This window comes from Ambystoma mexicanum, chromosome 10, assembly GCF_040938575.1.
Source record: "Ambystoma mexicanum isolate Mex_15411 chromosome 10, UKY_AmexF1_1, whole genome shotgun sequence".
Taxonomy (NCBI): Eukaryota; Metazoa; Chordata; class Amphibia; order Caudata; family Ambystomatidae; genus Ambystoma; species Ambystoma mexicanum.
In genome coordinates, this window is record NC_090932.1 from 1,422,349,335 (window position 1) to 1,422,367,939 (window position 18,605).

The following is an 18,605-nucleotide window of genomic DNA, read 5'->3' on the forward strand; positions in this document are numbered from 1 at the left end:
GGTGAAGCGGAGAGACACGTGGGGCATGAGCGGGGGATGGGGGAAAGGATGAGACACACGGGCATGAGTGGGGGTGGGGGGGAAGGGGAGAGACACACGGACATGAGTGGGGGGTGGGGGGGAAGGAGAGAGACACACGGGGCATGAGCGGGGGGTGGGGGAGGGGAGAGACACACGGGGCATGAGCGGGGGTGGGGGGAAGGGGAGAGACATGGGGCATGAGCGGGGGTGGGGGGTAACACAAGGGAGACACGGGACATGAGCGGGGGGTGGGGGATAACAGGGGAGACAGGGCATGGGTGGGGGTTAACACAAGGGAGACACGGGGCATGAGTGGGGGGTGGGGGGGTAACACAAGGGAGACATGGGGCATGAGCGGGGGGTGGGGGGTAACAGGGGAGACAGGTCCTGAGCAGGGGGTGGTGGTGAACAGGGGAGACATCGGGCATGAGCGGGGAGTGGGGGAACAGTAGGGAGACACGGGGCATGAGCGGGGGGTGTGGGGGAAGGGGAGAGACACACAGGGCATGATCAGGGGGTGGGGGGAAGGGGAGAGACACACGGGGCATGAGCGGGGGGTGGGGGAGGGGAGAGACACACGGGGCATGAGCAGGGGTGGGGGGAAGGGGAGAGAGACACGGGGCAGAGCGGGGGGTGGGGGGAAAGGGGAGAGTCACACGGGTCATGAGCGGGGGATGGGGAGAGTGGAGAGACACACAGGGCATGAGCGGGGGTGAAGGGGAGAGACACACGGGGCATGAGCGCATGAGCGGGGGGTGGGGGGAAGGGGAGAGAGACACGGGGCATGAGCAGGGGGTGGGGGGAACAATAGGGAGACACGGGGCATGAGTGGGGGGTGGGGGGAAAAGGGAGAGACACACGGGGCATGAGCGGGGGTGGGGGGAAGGGATGAGACACACAGGGCATGAGCGGGGGGTGGGGGGAAAGGGGAGAGTCACACAGGGCATGAGCTGGGGGTGAGGGGGAAGGGGAGAGAGACACGGGGCATGAGCATGGGGTTCGGGGGTTGGGGGGTATGGGAGAGAGACACGGGGCATGAGTGGAGGGTGGGGGAAGGGGAGAGACACGGGGCATTAGCGGGGGTGGGGGGAAAGGGGAGAGTCACACGGGTCATGAGCGGGGGGTGGGGAGGAGTGGAGATACACACAGGGCATGAGCGGGGGGGAAGGGGAGAGACACACGGGACATGAGCAGGGGGTAGGGGGAACAATAGGGAGACATGGGGCATGAGTGGGGGGTGGGGGGAAAAGGGAGAGACACACGGGGCATGAGCGGGGGTGGGGGGAAGGGATGAGACACACAGGGCATGAGCGGGGGGAGGGGGGAAAGGGAAGAGTCACACAGGGCATGAGCTGGGGGTGAGGGGGAAGGGGAGAGAGACACGGGGCATGAGCATGGGGTTCGGGGGTTGGGGGGTATGGGAGAGAGACACGGGGCATGAGTGGAGGGTGGGGGAAGGTGAGAGACACGGGGCATTAGCGGGGGTGGGGTGAGGGGCAAGACACACGGGGCATGAGCGGGGGGTGGGGGGAAGGGGAGAGACACAGGGGGCATGAGCAGGGAGTGGGGGGAAGTGGATAGAGACATGGGGCATGAGCGGGGGCTGGGGGGAAGGGGAGAGACACACGGGGCATGAGCGTGGAGTGGGGGGAAGGGGAGAGAGACACGGGGCATGAGCAGGGGGTGAGGGGGAAAGGGAGAGACACACGGGGCATGAGCGGGGGGTGGGGGGAAGGGGAGAGACAAATGGGGCATGAGCGGGGGATGGGGGGAGGGGAGAGACACACGGGGCATGAGTGGGGGGTGGGGGGAAGGGGAGAGACACACGGGGCATGAGCGGGGGGTGGGGGGAAGGGGAGAGACAAACGGGGCATGAGCAGGGGATGGGGGAGGGGAGAGACACACGGGGCATGAGTGGGGGGTGGGGGAAGGGGAGAGACACACGGGGCATGAGCAGGGGGTGGGGGAAGGGGTGAGAGACACGGGGCATGAGCGGGGGGTGGGGGGAAGGGAGAGACACACAGGGTATGAGCGGGGGGTGGGTGGAACAGTAGGGAGACACGGGGCATGAGTGGAGGGTGGGGGGAAGGAGGGAGACACGGGACATGAGCGGGGGGGAACGGGAAAGAGAAACGGAGCATGAGCGGGGGGTGGGAGGAACACACAGAGAATCAGCGAGGGGGGGGGCATGGGAGACACGGGCCATGAGCGGGGGGTTGGGAGGAGCAAGAGAGAGACACGAGGGCCTGGGCCTCACCGCCTTTTCGTGGCCGATGCAGGGCGGATGCAGAGCTGACGCAGCCCACATTTACACTGTGCAGGCAGCAGATCCCGCTCCGATAAACAAAGATGGCGGGCATCTCTGAATATAGACGCACTGCACGCTTCACGGCGGCCAATAGAAAAGCATGTCAGATGTCCGCGGACATCACGCAAGCTGCTTGCCCAATCACCGTTCTGTCCGCAGAGCGAACGGGGAAGTGTGTCCGTGAAGCCAACACAGATATCACTAATTTTTTCTGACCTACTTTTTGATCATTTAAAAAAAAAACGACTAGACGGATTTTCACCAAATTTGCAAAAGCATGCTTTCGGGACCAAGCCGCTGCTCCTGGTCCAAATTTGGTGAAAATCTGTCCAGCGGTTTGATCTGTAGGCGCGAGCAAAGTTTTTTTCCCATTCAGTCTATGGGAAAAAATAAAATTTGGGACCCCCCCTATAACTTTGCCCCCCCTGGACCAAACCTCACCAAACTTTGTCAAGAAAATTTAGAATGGCCCATATACTTTTTTTGCAAAGTTTGGTGTGGATTCGTCCAGGGGGAGCGAAGTTATAAGCCGCCCAAAAAGTGCTCTTCCTATGGAAACAGCAACTTAACCATAACTACATGGCCACTACTGTGGCCATGTAGTATATATATTCATATATTGGCCCTCATTACAACTCAGGCGTTAAGGGTTAACGCCACAGTTAACCCTTAACGCCTGATTCCCACCTTAACGCCTGCTTTTTGCAGGCGTTAAGTTCCATGGTGCTAAGGCACCTTGGTGCTAATTACGGCACCGTAATTTACGGTGCCGTAATTAGCGCCTTCCCCACTCCCATTATGCCCTATGGGGCAAAAATGGGAATGGGGAAGGGAAAATGGGAAATGGGGATTTACCGCCCCACTCACCTTGTAATGGGGCGGTAAATCCGCCATCCACCATGGTGTAAACGTAGTTTACACCATGGTGGTAAAGTTGGTGCACTTAGCACCTCAGTTGTAATGAGGGCCATTGTGTTGATTGTACAACCTTTACCCTCACTGTTATTTTCTTGCCCGAATTCCCAAATACTCAAATGCATGGGGAATGTATTGTGAATTATAACACTTTTGCTCCCATTTCTGGATTTCCATTGGTCAATCTGCAGGTATTAAGGGCTATGTAGCCTATAGATTGTTCCTCAGTCACACACACTCATGGTGATTCTGATGATCTCCAACTGTCATGTTTAGTCTCCATGCTGCTCCGCTCAGCTGCTCATCTTTCCTTCCCTTGCCAGCAACACAGTTATGCACCTTGTAGCTTGCTCTGCTAAACACAATCCGTTTACTCCTGATTTAACTATTTTACACAGCTCTTCCGCATCCAAACCCCCATCCTCTTTCCTACTTCCCTTACATCCTTTTAGACACTGTTGAAAGGACTTGCTGGCCCAACACAAATTTGTCTCCCTGCCAGGCTGCCTACAACAAATGCCACATATAGCCTCTAGTCTGTCTGGATGATAAAAATAGCTATGTATTCCCCAAAAGAAAGGCCTTACTCAGTAGTGTGGCTCCTTACACCTTTTTAAAAGCCCTTGTTGCACTCAATCCCCTTAACCTCATTCATCTGAACCCATCTTGCCTGGTGTTGCCCACTCAGAGCATCTATAAAGCTTAATTACAAAGAGTGCCCCTTACGCGGGTGATCAAAGATAAGCATTGCTTCTGTTGTCTTTGCCCCTCTTTTACGCTTCTTTAGCAAATCAACCCATTTACACCCTAATACCTGGGTCAACACACCCTCCTCTGTCCACCCTACCAGAGACTCTGTGATCTGCTACTCTCAGTTTCCTCCCCTGATTGCCTGTAGATGCATTGCTGCCAATTGCCCACCCTACCCTGTTGTTAGCTCCCCGCTCCCTTTTTCTCTGCTTCCCTCACTGTGCTTTTCCTCCTATGATTGTAAAGGATTCTGTTGCTTCCTGAAGCTAGGGTGGCATCATTAAATACCATAGTAATCACAATAATAATATTATTATCAACCTTTTGAAGAACTTCCTTATGTGCATTCAGGGGAGCCAGGCATTTGAGATACTGTGCTTGTGGTGCAGAACGGCCCTATGCTGGCAAGGTGTCACTGTACACACCACCTAACATTTAACACATCACTATCTTTATGTATGTGCATGATTTTTATAAAACATGACACTCAGAGGGAACCATATGACTTCACGACTCCATTATCATGTATTCCCAAGGGAACTTATGGATTTGTTTTGACATGTTTTGACAAAACTGTTTTGAAAATAGAAGGGACTATATGTTGCTAGAGAATCGATGCATGGATGTGAGAGCAGTGGAGAAACTTTGCTGAAAATGTTGGGGAGGGACATGACATCTGGAGAAAAGGTGTGCCTGCCAAATGAATGGGGACACAATGGTGTTCCATGAAAGTTGGGGGGACAAACACCCTTTTCCCCCCTAAAATTACGCCCAGGTGTGAGAGACAGATGCACATTGGTTTGAGTCCAACGTTGATGGTCACGGCTTCATTCAGGGGTAGGCAACCTATGGCCTGCAAGTTGTTTTGGACTATGACCCCCAAGATCCCTCACCAGTGGCTATGCTGACTAGGGCTGATGGGAATTGTAGGACAAAACATCTGAAAAGTGGCAGGTTGCTTACCCCGTCCTAGATCATAGCTAAATCAAACGATGCCCTGGCTTCCACCAATTGCAAAAAATGGTTCACTTAGTTGCATTCACTCCTACGTTTTTATTGCATAATTCCACATTCTTTTTACACATGTTGATGTCTCTGATGAAAAAATGTGATATGGATAATTCAGATACAATTTTGCAATAGAGCGTATAGCAGCATGGCCTTTGCGATAAGGTAGGAATGTAAGAAACAGGTATTATAATCCAGGTGAACTCAATGTATTAATGTATCGATCACTGGTGGAGAAGGGTCTGATTTGGTCCTGCCGAGAGTCAAACCTGTGATCCACATTTTACAGCAGTAAATGAATACTTTGCTGTAATTCTGAGATTCGTCAAATGCAACTATTCACACGGCCAAAGTAGATGAGATGCAATTGCTGTATTTAGTGAGCAGTCAGCCTAGAATCTTCTCTGATTCCGATCTCACAAGCACCGTTTAATGTGATGTAATTGGTTGCAAACCTCCCATGCATTTTTAAGCCATTGGCTAATTGCTAAACCTTTACTTATCTACATGGGAAACAATGCGAATGATTCACATCTGCAGGACCCACGCTATGTACTTTGCTACACAGCCGTGTAAACTTGACGTAGGCATGTGGCTCTCCTTGGCTTGGTGTGTAATGAAGTGAACAGTTACATTGTGTCCAACCTTCTGGTTCTAAAGAAGTGGAGGCATCACACATAGCTGAGCTAATGAATCCTGTTGCCTTGGCAGGGACTGAAAGATTCGTCAATGTCTAATTTGCTGTTACACTTAAGGATTCGATGAAGCATTAATGAAGTTGAGGGAGAGGAATACATTTATGAGCGTTGGATATGGGAACATTATAGCATTGCTAAACATTTGGTAATAGCTCTCATACAGGTATTTGGAAATGAATATATATTTCCTTCCAATAAAAACACTGTGTTAAAGAGAGATTATGGTTAAGATAAACATTATTGCTATTAACATTTTCTGATGATGCTGTTTCTTTCTTCCTTACTTTAGTTCCCTGTGTGTGCCTCTGATTTGTATGCATTGTGGGTCTTCATATGTACTGTTTGTACTAGCACAAGCCTGTAGTAAGTCTTGAATTGTTAGCTAGTTATTACATATTTAACATTACACAATGACCCCTGACATCATGTAACCAACATTATAAACACAACCCCTTGTAGGGACTTTTCATCAAAATGTATTTCACATGCAATGTCATCAATGACATTTGTGATGTCATCTTTGATGTCCTGGGTGTTAGTCTTAGCAGTGCACGGTGGTGGCGCGAGTTATGGTTGCTCAGCTTACCATAACTAGCACATTTCTGATGTTTTTCGGTTTTACGTGTAACAATAACGTCCCTTTAACAAAGTTTTTTCATTGACTTTCATGTTTTTATTAGTGCAACTTAACCATAGCATCCCTTTAACAAAGTTTTTTCATTGAATTTCATAGGTTTTTATTAGCACAATTTAACCGTAACGTCCCTTTAACAAAGTTTTTTCAGAGAATTTTATAGATTTTTATTAGTGCAATTTAACCAAAATGTCCCTTTAACAACGTTTTTTCAGTTCATTTCATTGGTTTGTATTGGTGCAACTTAACCATAACTTGTCATTAACAACTTTTTTTCAGAGCATTCCATGGGTTTTTAACAGTGCATGCTATTTTCCTTCACCTTACTAATATCATACTTACCCTAATGTAGCAAAGTTGTCATCCAATTTACAACATTTCACCTTAAAACCCTGCCATTTCCCACCTTCCAGCATCATTTTTAACACTTCTAGGCTGTTTCTACTGTTTTTGCTTCTGTCAACGTCTGCGAACGTCTGACGTCGTTGTGGACTTTCCGGACAGTGCCACGTGACCATGAGCTTGCGCGCCACATGATGACGTGTCCATGACACGTTTGCACTTTGAGGACAGTTTGGAATTGCATTTTCTACTGATCTAGGAACTTTCAAGCTCAAAATATACCCTTGCACAGCTCCTACAGCTATTCTTACTCATTATCCATTAACAATCTATTACAAAACACATACTTGGAAGAATAGTAGCAAAACTGCTATTTATCTTAGAAATGGCATCAGCTATTGTCATCCCTCCTCTCCAAGAGCCACCACCACCAGCTGGAGGACCCACACAACAAAAAAGTGCAGTATTTCCAAAGACAATGAAGAGGACCAAGAAGTTGAGGAAGAGGAAGTGCCAACCTCTACCACCCAGAGAGAATCATGGGTGTGGCAGTTCTTTACCACTGTTGGGAATGTACCAAAGGCTAAAGCTACAAAAGTGAAATACACTGAGGGCATTACTCCTATGGGACCACCTCCATGCGCTGCCACACCAATTCCAACTACTGCAATGCTCTCAGAAAGATTGTTCCTTTCTTAGCAAGCAGCAGGCTGTATTCTTCCGCATCATCTTCTGCAAGCAATACTGTAACCACATAGCCTACTTCTGTGGGACACAAAATCCCACCAGCTGCCTTGCAAGAAATAAAAGAGGCGGTTGATCCATATTTTTTTAAGACAACAGTCCTCTGTATATAATGCAACACACCACTCTGCAGGGGGAAGCAATTTCGATGGGCGTTTGAAGCTGTAATCAAGGAGCATGAGAAACAAAGGCCACTAGCTTAGAAGTAACACATGTGCAACATCTTCCCCTGTCCACCTTTCCCTCCATATTGGTGCTTGGTGCCTCTTCCCTCATTTCCCTCCTCACCTTACGTTCTACCCTCTCCTTAAAAAAAATAAAAAATAAATAAAGGTTCCTTTAGGAACCACTTTTCACAGTTAAAAAATAGAACTAAACAAAATCTTATAGACTCCATCTACTTTACATTTCTCAGTAAAGTACACAGACTCAATATGTTTTTCCAACAGTTCCATTAGCATGCTAATGGGAATGTGACATTCATCCCCCATTCCAGGGAACGGAATGGGGGCTAACGGCCCCGCAGCCCCAGTTATCGGCCCAAGTAAAGTCTGTCTGTGGGCACCCTGATACCTGCCGGCTTCGGTGCGATATGGATAAATAAATAAATAAACAAGGGCTCTGGGCCATTATCCTCCCCTGCAATGGGGGATAATGGTCATTAGCACCCCTGGTTCCCAAAGCAAGAACCCGGGGTTCTAGAAAATAGATTTTTCAAGATAGCCATCATGGACAGAGAAGGCAGGGCTCCTTACAGAACTTCTCTTCTCTTTCCATGGCAGCCTGAAGAAGGCAAAGTCAGAACCCTATGACCATATTACCACAAGCACATTTTTTTCCCTTTCAAACCTATCCTACTTTCGAATAACTTACCACATAGCCGATCCCATGTGGACATGGCCACTTTAACAGCATTTTTTGTCCCTCGCGGTCATGGCCAGCAGCCAGATTGTCCGGGTCATGACCTTATACCATCACCCAACAATCTGGTGACTACCCATTGCCACAGGCTATACCTCAGTCACCAAAGGTATATCACAATGTTTTGCACCTCTATTATGACACTTGTCAAAAAATAAAACACAGGCACATTTAAATCCGCCCGTGTTTTATTTTTTCAAAAGTGTCAAAATGTATGTACATACAATAGTCATATAACTTAGCCCCCACTTGACAAAAGTCATCCAGTCTTTACACACCCATTGACGGTTGGGTCTATAATCATTCTGAAAAAATGTGTCTTCATTCATCAAATGGCAACAAAGTTATAAGCCATCTAAAAATGTTGAGACCCCCTTCTAATTTAGCCCCCTCTTGAGAAAATCCCACCAAACCTTACAACAACATGTATATCTAGATTTAAAATTGTTTTGCAAACTTATGTGCAGATTTGTCAAATGGTACCATATTTATAAGCATTTATGATATTTTGGGACCCCCCCTCTAAATGTGCTCCCTCTTGACAAAACAGCTCCACACTTTCAAAAACCATTCGGAATCAAGTCTAGAATGTAATTCCAAAATGTCAAGCAGTTTCATTGAGTGGTGCCAAAGTTATATGCCATCCAACAATTGCTTTTCACCAACCCTGTAATGCAGAAATAGGCATAGATGCCCCTGACCATCCAGACTGTTTGCAGACTTTTGGGGTGAAAAACACTAGTTTTTGGCTTCTTAGGGCAATATATCATCTGATCCTCATCATCCTTCAACTCCCCAGAGATTGCTTGATAAGTTTGACAAGAGCGATGTTGTGTTTTTTTATATTTTTCTAGCGTGGTGTCCAACATGACGGACAGTTCCAAAAATCTGACACACTTCACGCTTTTCACCATGCAATCTGTGGGCGCATCCAATGTCCGCGGACATCACAACACCCTATAGGTCAATTGGATGCCTGTCCGCGGACCAAACAGGGAAATGTGTCCGCGAAGAAAGCCAGATATTACACATTTATTAGGACTTTTTGGTCATTATAAAAAAAACTACTGGACGGATTTACACCAAGCTGCTGTTCCTGGCACAAATTTGGTGAAAATCCATCCAGCGGTTTGGGCTGTAGGCGTGAGCAAAATTTGTTTCCATTATGTCTATGGAAAAAAAAATGTGGGAACCGATGATCATCTTAACTTGGGTTCCATGCCATTTCATCGCGGTATTAACCATCGCTGGGTTTTTCTCAGCAGAAATTTTACCGAAAAAACTCATTGAATTATTTGATTTTTTTAATTTTGGGGGTTCCCCCCACAAGCCCCCATCCCTTTGATTTTTTTTATTCCCCAGATATATATATAAATATATATATATATATATATATATATATATATATATATATATATATATATATATATATATATATATATATATATATATATATATATATATTTATAGCCCCCCCAAAAAATGTGATGAGTTTTTTTCCTGTAAAATGTCAGCAGAGAAAAACCCAGTGAGGTTTAATCCTACGATGAAAGGACACCCTTAACTTGGCGTCTCCCTGTTGACGACCAATAGGATCTAATTATGTGTTCACAAACAAATCACGGCAGCCGGCAATCTACCCATTGTGCTTTCTTGCCAGCCTCATTGTGAATCCCATCTGTTATGTATGTGCTCATGGGCTTTGCAACGTTGGGCACACCGAGTTAAGATGATCATCGCATCCTACATCCGCTGAGTTTCTAGGGTTTTGCTGCTTTAAATCTGATCACCTTTACTGTCCCTTAACTCATTTCTTTTTCAGGGAATTTCAAAAGTTTTGTAATACCATAGTGTATACAACGCCACTATTCATGGCCTTCGCCATGGACAGTAGCCAATATGTTTCATTAGGGGCCAATAGCCATGGCCTTGGCAGTAGCCACTTTACATGTTCTAACTCTGGGTTCCCTTAAGTTTTCCTTAGGGACCAATAGCCATGGCATTTGCCCATGGTCAGTGTCCACTGCCTACCGCCGTGCCCACTGGCCATTTTGCACCAATATGTTTCTTAAGGGCCCACTAGTCATGACCTCTAGCCATGGTCAGTTGCCACGGCCTTTGACCATGCCCACTGGTCATGTTCCACAATTAGGTTTCTTTAGGGTCCACAAGCCATAGCCTTAGCCATGGCCAGTGTCCATAGCCTTCATCCGTGCCCACTGGCCATGTTGCACCCATAGGTTTCTTTAGGGCAGACACTGTCCATGTTACAACAATAGGTTTCACTTTACATGTGGCAGTTCTAATTTTTATTTTTATACAATTCTTTTCTCATTCCCGTTGTACCTGTAAAATGTCCTTTTTTAAACTGTTTTCTGATCTCCACGTTTATCTCAATGAACTACACATATGCGCGATTAATCCCGGGTATAACCGCCGTTATCCAAAAACACTTGAATAATCCCAATCTCTTCTCTACCTTGACAGGCATTCACCCACTCACCAAGTGCACCTCTCCTCTTCCATGGTCCCCCCACTCCTCTCAGGTGTTTTTTCCCTCCCTATACTTCACCTGTAAACCCTCTCACTTTTTGTTTTTCGTGTGGCGCACTTTCATTCTCTCTTGCGTCTTCTGTTGTAGCCGTGGTTATAACCGGGGCTATCCCTGTATAACCCATGATATGCAAACAAGTTTGAACTGTAACTCTGTCCCCTTAATATCCCCAACTCCCCAATGTATCATGGTGTCCACTTTGCTTTCTTAATAACTTTTCATTTTTTTACAAATCTTCCCAAAAATGTCCATTCTGGGGGCCCGTGACAAACATTTTGTTTGCAAAATATCTGCCAAATCCATCATGCAATTCAAAGGTCAGTAGCAATTACATTTTCAGGTTTCCTATGGAACGTGATACTCACCTTAACTCTAGGGTGGGGACCGTCGGCCAATACTATAGTTGAGCGACTATATAAGAAATGTTAAAGAAAAACATGCACTTATGTATTGTGATATATTATAAGAATTCTAAGAACGGGTATTCTAAAAAAATAGTTAATACTACATAATTATATATATTCAAAAGTAAATATGTTAGAAATTGAAGATTTACTTTTGGACATGTTATTGGATTTATATTACTTTCAGAAAATGTCTTTTCTAAATTAATTATTACTTTTTATTTGACTCTAAGAGATGACTTGCCAAAGGCTTTGTGTGACAAATATTTTTTTCTGAGCGCATCTTGGCCATTGCCTTCTTGTGAAATTCATGTAAGATCCCTTCAGGGACTCACAAAGAGCACTCAAAACCGGTCTGTTCAACTAATTTGCACATGTAAACTAAACTGTAACCTGCTGATACCTCTTGAAAGTTCTCTGCTGCCGCTTCGTCTGTAATTGTATGTCTTCTCGCCCCATGCAACTGGTTCTACAGTGACCTGATGCCTGATAGCTTGTGTGCGCTTTTACAAATGAAAAGTGGTCTACCCCTAATAAACCAAGACTGTTATACCCATAACTGTCTCCCCAAACCACCGCCAAATACCCAAAGTCACATGTTGTCTTCTATCCCACTCCCGACCTCTAGCTTGATGTGATTGCTATTGCTATTGGTATCAGTATTGGAATTGATGTAGCGTCTATGGACAGGCCATCTAAGCGCTGTCAATCAGTGTTCCCCTGTGATTGCATAAAAAGAAGAGTGTTGAGTCTCTTTCTGATTTTGAGAATGTTATTAGACTCTGTAAGGTCGTGGGGTAGCTCATTCCAAATTTGGATGGCATTCATTTTCCTCCTCCAAATAGCGTTTTGAGATCTTTCATTTGTGGCTTCTCCCAGTAATATCACGGGAATCATTTGCATCTGAAAAGTTTCCCAGCCTCTCTGCTGCAAAGCACCAAGTCTGATATATATATTACACGGCCATGGTAGTGGCCGTGTAGTTATGGTTAAGTTGCTAATCCCGTAGGAAGAACACTTTTTGGGCAGCTTATAACTTCCTTCCCCCTAGACGAATCCTCACCAAACCTTGCAAAAGAAGTATATGGCCCACTCTAAATATTTTTGCAAAGGTTGGTGAGGTTTGTTCCAGGGGGGGCAAAGTTATAGGGGGTCCGAAATTTATTTTTTTCCCATAGATTGAATGGGGGAAAAACTTTGTGCACAACTACAGATCAAACTGTTGTACGGATTTTCACCAAATTTGTGGCAGGAGCAGCGGTTTGCTCCCGAAAGCCTGCTTTTGGAAATTCGGTGAAAATCCATCCAGTAGTTTCTTTTAAAATTACCAAAAAGTAGGTCTAAAAAAATGAGTGATATCTACGTCCGCTCCGTGGACACACTTCCCTGTTCGCTCCGTGGACAGGATAACGATTGGCTAAACGGGCGAGTCATGTCCACGGACATGCGACGCGTTCACTCACTGGATGGTGAAGAGCATGAAGTGCGTCAGATTGTTCCGGTGTGCCCGCCATCTTTCATCCATGTTTTGGTGTCCGCGGACATCGCCGCAAAAACATATAAAAAAACACAACATTGCACTTGTTAAACTTATCACATACTGTCTCAGAAGGTGAGGGTTGATGAGGCTGGGATGGGATTAGGCAGCAAGAAGCAAAAAAGTGGTGTTTTATTGTCACGAAAGTGATACGATAAATTTGGAGGTGTTCCTCAATATAATGTGCGTAAAGTACAGGCGAAGGACTAATGTGCCTGTGTTACAATGTATTTAAAATAATATTGGAGTCAGACTGGCACCCCCTAGAGATTGGCATCTGAGGCAGCCACCTGCAGTGTTTGATGGAAACAGCGGCTCTGCACGTGTATGCGAGTACGAGTTCTCATGATTGCGTTGAGCCATGTTGTTGCAAAGTAAGAATGTATTTAGATTCTGAGCGAAGGTCACCAGCTTTGAATTTTTGGTTGCGAGCTATGAAAGCTCACACATGGGACAGAAACTATAAGGTTCAATTGTTTTTTGACCTTGAGGGAAAGGGAATATTCAGTAAGAATGTAGTGAGAGGAGGTTTGGAATAAGGAATATTTGATAAGGTTATGCAATCCAAAAGTTTGTAAGGAACATGTAAAATCAGTTCATGAAGATTCTTTGGTGCGAGCACATTGAGCATTGCGGTCTGAGTTACGCGAAGAGAATGGAGACGGTGAATGTCATGTAAGTTTGCTTTTGACGACTGTACACTGGAACAAGCTTTAACTTATTATTATCTGAATATTAATTTTGGCAATGTAACTGAAGTACTATCTTTCTGTGTGGTTGTCTTTTTTATGTGGTTATGGGGAGTGCAGGATCTAGATGTATGTAGACTATCACTAGATTCACCCAGGTTCCACGCTAATATTTCTTTAAAATGTCATGTATGACCATATTGAATTTTGTATCAGTTTCCACGTTCTTTTAGTTTTTTTTTAGATTGTTTGATGTGTGTGCTAATTGTTAGTTTAAACTGTATGCCGAATTAAGAAATCAATAGATGTATTGTAATAAAGGTTGGGTATTGATACATATTTGTTATGTTTTCCAAATAGCTACATGCTGCCTTACTGCGATTGCCATGAATTCCAGATGCCAACTGATAGCTTCTTCATTCGCCAGGTGCATATAGTCATCAACGGCTGGATCACCGTGACTGTTTTGTGGGACGATCGCCCAGGGCCAATGTGCCCGTACGCTGCACTAGCGATTAGGAGTGACATAACATATTTTATGGTGGTCAAGGCCCAAGTTGATGCAGACGCCCTGGAATTCACTGTGCGACCCAAGCGGTTCCTTTATGGAAAACAAACACTTTGTGTTTGGAAAAAGAACAACGTGTGCCTCACGATTAACATTTCTGATAAGGAGCGAAGAGACAAATTTGCAATTTGATTGAATATGGGAATAGTCGGATGTTCTCAGAGAGTTTATTATGAAATAAAACTACTTTACAAATTGTACAGTGTTATTGTTTTCATTTAAAGACCGGTTTAATATTTTGAATTGTGACGTGCTATGTTGTTAGTTGATGTGTGTTGATTTTTGGATTCTGCGTCACGGCACATAGGTGATTATGGGCGCATTTGGCTACACTGAAGAGGAACGTCACCAAGAAAGGTGTTGAATATCACTAGGGTTGGTTATGTGAAGGTCAGGGGCGGGGCATATGATTTAGTGACGTCAGGGCAGTTTACCTTAGGCTGATGCAGCAATGGATAAGAATAGCCAAGATGGACGCGCCCTGCTGCTAGATTTCGTATGTTTCTAAAAGAGGAAAAATGAGGTAAGATGAATTGTAAATGTTTGCGATAGATCAACCTATGTACATAAAATACATGGTTGAATGCTCGGGACAATAATATTTTCTGAGCGTTGCACTTGTGAAACTTATGAAATAGGGGAGGTGAGGGGTGATGATGATGGGTGGAATATTTCTAATGTGATTTCGAATGAGTTTACAAAGTTTGTTGGGATTTTGTGCACAGTTTATATGACGAATCATTTGTGCATTCTTTTGACAGTTTTGAAAAAATAAAACGTGGGTGGATTTCCAGCAAATTTGCATAAGGCTCATTGGCAACCATTGAATTGCAAATGTGGCTGTGTTTTCTAAAATAAAATAGCAGTATAGCTTTAGTGCCTGAGGGGTAGGCTGTAGCCATGGGCAGTGGCCAGAATGTTGGGGTCATGGCATAAGGTCATGATCCAGACAATCTGGCTACTGGCCATGACCAGAAGGGACAAAACATAGGATTAAAGTGGTCATGCCCACCTGGGACTGGCTTTGTGGTAGAGTTATTCGCAATTAGGATAGATTTGAAAGGGAAGAAAAATGTGCTCATGTTTATATGATCATAGGGTGTTCTTTTTGCCTTCTGCAGGCAGCCATGGAAAGTGAAGAGGGGCTCTGTATGGAACCCCCGCCTTCCCTTTCCATGGTGGCCATCTTGGAAAAGGATTTTCCTTCATAAACTCGGACGCCACAGGTGTAGGATGAAAAATGCTCGTTCTTATTACCACGGGTTCCCGCTTTTGAAACTTTAGCTGCTAATGGCCTTCATGCCCCATTTCAGGGGCTGAAATGGGGGGATAATGGTTCAGAGACCTCGTTATCCACCCTCGCTTCACTTGGGCTGATAACTTGGACTGCTGGGCCGGTATCAACCGTTCCAGTCCCTGGAACGGAGGATGAACGCCCCAACATTGCCATTAGCATAACACAAAATGCAAATCGAAATGTTGGGAAATCTTATTGAGTCTATGTAGTTTAAAGAGAAATATAAAGTAGATGGAGTCTATACGTTTTTTTTAGTTCTATTTTTTAAATGTGAAAGCTGGTTCCTAAAGGAACATTTCTTTTGTTGTTTTTAGATGTATTTTTTTTTTTGTCAGGAGAGCTAAGAACGAAATGTGGGGAGGGAAATGAGGGATGAGGCACCAAACACTAATACGGAGGGGCAGGTGGGCAGGGGATAATGTTTTGCGTGTGTTATCTCTAAGGTAGGGGGCAGTGTTTGTTATGCTCCTTGATTACAGCAGGGGTGGTGTCTCTTGGGCAGGAGGGATGGCCTTAGCTGATGCTATTTTAAGAAAAATAGCAGTTTTTCTAAAAGTATGTACTGTGTAATAGATTGTTAATGGATGAGTAGTAATATGTGTTGGAGCTGTGCAAGGGAAATGTTGAAGTTGAAAGTTCCTAGATCAGTAGAAAATGCAGTTCCAAACTGTCCACGAAGCACAGATCTTACTGTGAAGTGCGTACGGGTTCTCGGACATGTCATCATGCTGCGCGCCAGCAGATGGTCATGTGGCACTCTTTGGAAGGTCTGCAATGAAGTCAGATGTTTGTAGACATTGGGCCTAATTAGGACTCCGGCGCTAAACCATGGTGCTATTAGCACCATGGTCCATGCCAGAGTCCACCATGCCGGAATGGGGAATTACCACCCCATTCCGAGGTTGGTGGGGCGGTAATTTCCAATGCCGCCATGGCCCTTCCCCATTCCCATTTTTGCCCCATAGTGCTCAATGGGAATGGGGAAGGCGCTAATTACGGTACCGCAAATTGCGGTACTGTAATTAGCACCAAGGTCCCTTTGCGGGTCCGTACTTTAACGGCTGGTAAAACCAGCCGTTAAGGTCGGGTCCCGCAAAGGGACCTCGTAATTAGGCGCTAGGTGTTTAACGGCGCCGCAATCTTTTACGGCACCGTTAAACACTTAGCCCCTGGGTGATAATGAGGCCCATTATGTTTAAGTTGCACTTCTAAAAACCTCTGAAATTCAGTAAAACATCTTTGTTAAAGGGACGTTATGGTTAAGTTGCGCTACTAAAAACCTATGAAATTCAATGAAAAAACTTTGTTAAGAGGATGTTATGGTTAAGTTGCGCTACTACAAACCTATGAAATTCAGTGAAAAAACTTTGTTAAAGGGGCGTTATGGTTCCAGGAATGCAAGAATTCCAAGATTCCAAGGATTCGTCCAGGGAGAGCGAAGTTATAAGCCATCCAAAAAGTGTTCTTCCTATGGAAACAGCAACTTAACCATAACTACACAGCCACTACCGGGGCTGTGTGATATATATAAATATTTCAAAAACTACCAGATGGATTTAGCCAAAACCAGCCACGGAAATTAAGTCAAGCTTTGTGCCCAAATTGTTTCTTATTTGGTCCAATTCTGCAAAGCGATGTTCATGCTACAGCTCTTCAAAAACTGCACTTTTTCTCTATGAATGGGAGTATGCTGAAAACTTAGTTTTTATGTTTTCTTAACAATGTTTACATTATTTAACACATTCTTCCCACAATTTCCAGTTTTGGGGGGGACTTGACAATCTTTTTGTTTTGGAAAATGTCATCCAAATCCTTCCAGCAAGTCAACGGTTATTATCAAAGCAGCATGACTAATATAGAAATATTAAGGAGCAGGGGGCACCCCTTCTGTGTTTAATATTTGTAAAATTCCTGGATGGATTTACCCAAGCCATTCCGGGAAATTAAGTCAAAATTTTGTGCCTACGTTGTCTTTTATTTCCCCAAATCAGCCCTGCGTTCTTTTGCTACGGCTGTTCAAAATATTGGACATTTTGTCTATGGGAAAACAAATGGGCTGAAAACTGTGGTTTTCTTAAAAGCCTCTTAGCCTCTCTGATTCATTGTGGGACACACATAACCCCAGGCCCCTCGCGGAAAGTGAGTCAACGCTTCACACCCAACTTGTTTCTTATTTGGTCAAATTCCGTCCAATGGATTTTGCCTCACGCTGTGCAGAATTGTGGACATTTTCCTATCTGAAAAAGAATGGGAGTAGGCTGAAAACAGCTTTCTTTTTGCTTTCTTAATAACCATTTCATTTTTTAATGAATCTTTCCCCGAATTTTCGATCTGTGGGGCCTTGACAAACTTTTGTTTGCACAATATGAGCCAAATCCATCATGCAAGTCAAAATGTATTAGCAATTCAATTTTCGGTTTCCTATGGAACTTGATACTCACCTTAACTATAGTGTTGCAATATCTATTAAATATATTTATAAATATATACTACACTGTTACTGTTCATTTATCCAGTACTATGTGTTACTTTTATCCAATGCAGTGGTTCCTAATTTCTCTATTTTGGAAGGATGAACGTTTGAGTTAGTATAAATATGATTTTAATCAGCAACACCAGGCGTTAGCCACATCTCTGCAGCAAGGAAATAACCCACTAAAATAACTTGGTCAATGTTCTACGTTCCATAGTTTAGAGGGGTTGATTTTCAACCTAAAATTGTGAGTTACTGTAATGGGACATTTTCATTGTGTCTGTGTTTTGGCTTAATTTCTACCACAGTTTTCCCATCTTCCAATGCGCTTGCTGCCTGGGATCATGGGTACCCATACTGTTGCCCACCTTCATTTGGTTTGGATGTCCCCTTGTTCGATGGACCCCCACATAGCCTTCTCTGCATTTTGTTTTAATTCCTTGCACAGGGTTGGCGTCTCACTCTTCTCCCTCTCCAAGGGAGACAACCAGTCTTGTGTTCGCTGCCCATCCTTTGAGATTCCCCTAGCAAGGAGTATCTATTTTCTTTTTTATTCTTTTTGTGTTTCTTCCTGAGTGTGTGAAACCCACTGTCACCTTTCTTAATAAAAACGTGTACACCCACATTTCCATATTGAGCCTTTACCCTCCCAGCCCAATCTTACCTTCTAATTGGCTGCTGCCACCCAACCAGTCTGAAACACCTGTGTATGAGCACGATAGAAATACAATATCAATATCAA

At 44.8% G+C, this 18,605-nt stretch overlaps 1 protein-coding gene across 17 annotated transcripts in view; it reads left to right on the forward strand.

Annotated features, from left to right (window-relative positions):
• The window catches only part of CMKLR1 (chemerin chemokine-like receptor 1), a 669,482-nt gene that overhangs the window by 240,401 nt on the left and 410,476 nt on the right, over nt 1-18,605 (forward strand). Inside the window, exon 3 of one of the 17 annotated variants that reach the window (XR_011276192.1) lies at nt 13,886-14,263. The exons of the other annotated variants lie outside the window; for them this stretch is intronic. The gene's annotated coding sequence lies outside the window, so the exon portion shown is untranslated. Of the gene's footprint in view, nt 1-13,885; nt 14,264-18,605 lie in introns of those variants that run through there. 17 annotated transcript variants of the gene reach the window in all.